We start from the raw sequence: 2,112 nt of genomic DNA, 5'->3' as shown, positions 1-2,112 counted from the left end.
CCATGCAGTGTGACCACATGCCCGTGCAGGACCATGCAGTGCCCCATGCCCGTGCAGGACCGTGCAGTGTGACCACATGCCCGTGCAGGACCATGCAGTGTGACCACATGCCCGTGCAGGACAATGCAGTGCCCCATGCCTGTGCAGGACCATGCAGTGTGACCACATGCCCGTGCAGGACCATGCAGTGCCCCATGCCCGTGCAGGACCGTGCAGTGTGACCACATGCCCGTGCAGGACCATGCAGTGTGACCACATGCCTGTGCAGGACCATGCAGTGCCCCATGCCCGTGCAGGACTGTGCAGTGTGACCACATGCCCGTGCAGGACCATGCAGTGCCCCATGCCCGTGCAGGACTGTGCAGTGTGACCACATGCCCGTGCAGGACCATGTAGTGCCCCATGCCCGTGCAGGACTGTGCAGTGTGACCACTCGTGTTCTGTAGCTACCCACTTACAATGCCCGCCCTCCAGCCCTTCTCCATCAGCCCATCTGTCCCTCTGCACACCGCTCACCCCTCTCTCCACCATCCACCCCTCTTCTGTCCCTCCATCTATTTTCTGCCCATCTCTCCCCCTCTCTGTCCCTCCTCCTACCCTGCCACCCATCCCTGTCTACATCCGTCCAGCTACCCTCCCTGCATCCTTCTAGTCACACATTTATCCTGTCTTCTTATTTGCCCACCTACATCTCCCTATATTTATTACTCCTTCTCTCCATCCACCCACCCGTCCATCTGTCTCTTCTTATTAAACCCCAAGGCAACCCCAGTGTCTGGTGCTAAACAAGGCCTCTGCTCTCAGTCCGCCATTCCTCAGCAAGCAAAGCTGGGAGAGTCAGGAGGGAGTGGAGGCTTCCTAAGGACACAGGCCTGACAACCCTCCAGACCTCAACAGCTGTTCAATCATCTGGGCTCTAGGCCTTGTTTCCCACACCCTTTGCCCCAAACTACCCCCCAACAACAGCAGCAGCAGGAAGAGGGGCAGGATCATGCCCAAGTGCATTGGATGTGCCCAGGGCCCTGACATGGATGAGTTCATTCATCTGTGTAGGAATTTGTGCTTCCGGAGCAGCAGTGAGTTAGGTTCAGGGGGTGCTGCCAGGCTGAAGAAAATGAGGCAGGTAGCTGGCAGCACCCACTTTGAACTTAGGCCACTTGGGCTAACGTTCACTGCTGAACCTTGGAAACCAGCATGAAAGAGGAGGCAAGAGGCCTCTCCCTAGTAAACGGCAAATAGCCTGAGGTATGGGGGGCTCTGCCTGAGGTAGGTGGGGGTCTGTTTGTTCACTTGTTTGAGCGAGGGTCTTGCTATGCAGCCCAGGATCTTCCTGATTCTACCTTCCAGGTGCTGGCATTATAGGCATATGCCACCATGCAAGGTTAGTATAGTTTCTTGATATAGAGACACCAGAAACCTCAACCAGAAAGTCTCTCAGGCCATGGTGACAAAAATTCTCCCAAACCTAAGCTGGTATGTTCTAGGCCCCTGGGAGTGTCAGAGCTCCTGGCTTATGTGTCCAACAAGGGCAGGAAGGCAGCCAGAAGGGACTGGACACCTTCTATTCAAACCTTTCCCACCGGTACAGGGATATTCAGTCACTGTGCTCTGGGCTTCCTGCCCCATCCCCCCAGGGTCACCTCTTGGTCCACTCTCCTGACAAGCCCTAGTACCTGAACAAGGAGACACATCCCATCCATAGGAGTGGCTGCCGGGCATGGTTGTTTGAGCATGCTCAGTGAGATTCCTGAAGTCTAACAGGCCCTGCTGGGGGATGTAGTCTCTCAACCAGTGTTTAGCCCCCCAAAGACCTTTGACTGGCTAAGATACCTACAACCCCTGCTCGGGGAGCTCTGGTCTTATGCCACTTCTTCCTAGGCCAACCATGAGCCAGCTCTTCTTTGGTCCAGACTTGCCAGCTTCTTCAGCTTCCATCTTCCCCTGGGGACAAGGAGGGTAAGCAGCCGGGGAGCACTCACCACTTTGCCCGTATATTCATTGTTGTCTTCAGAGCTAGAATTCAACTTTAATAACTTACAGGAAAATGCTAATACACATCAATAATATGGAGGTCACAGGCTTATGAAAATTGCAGAGGGTTTCTGGCACTTT

The sequence above is a fragment of the Chionomys nivalis genome, chromosome 10 (genome assembly GCF_950005125.1).
Source record: "Chionomys nivalis chromosome 10, mChiNiv1.1, whole genome shotgun sequence".
Lineage (NCBI taxonomy): Eukaryota > Metazoa > Chordata > Mammalia > Rodentia > Cricetidae > Chionomys > Chionomys nivalis.
Note: the sequence above shows the minus strand (reverse complement) of the source record.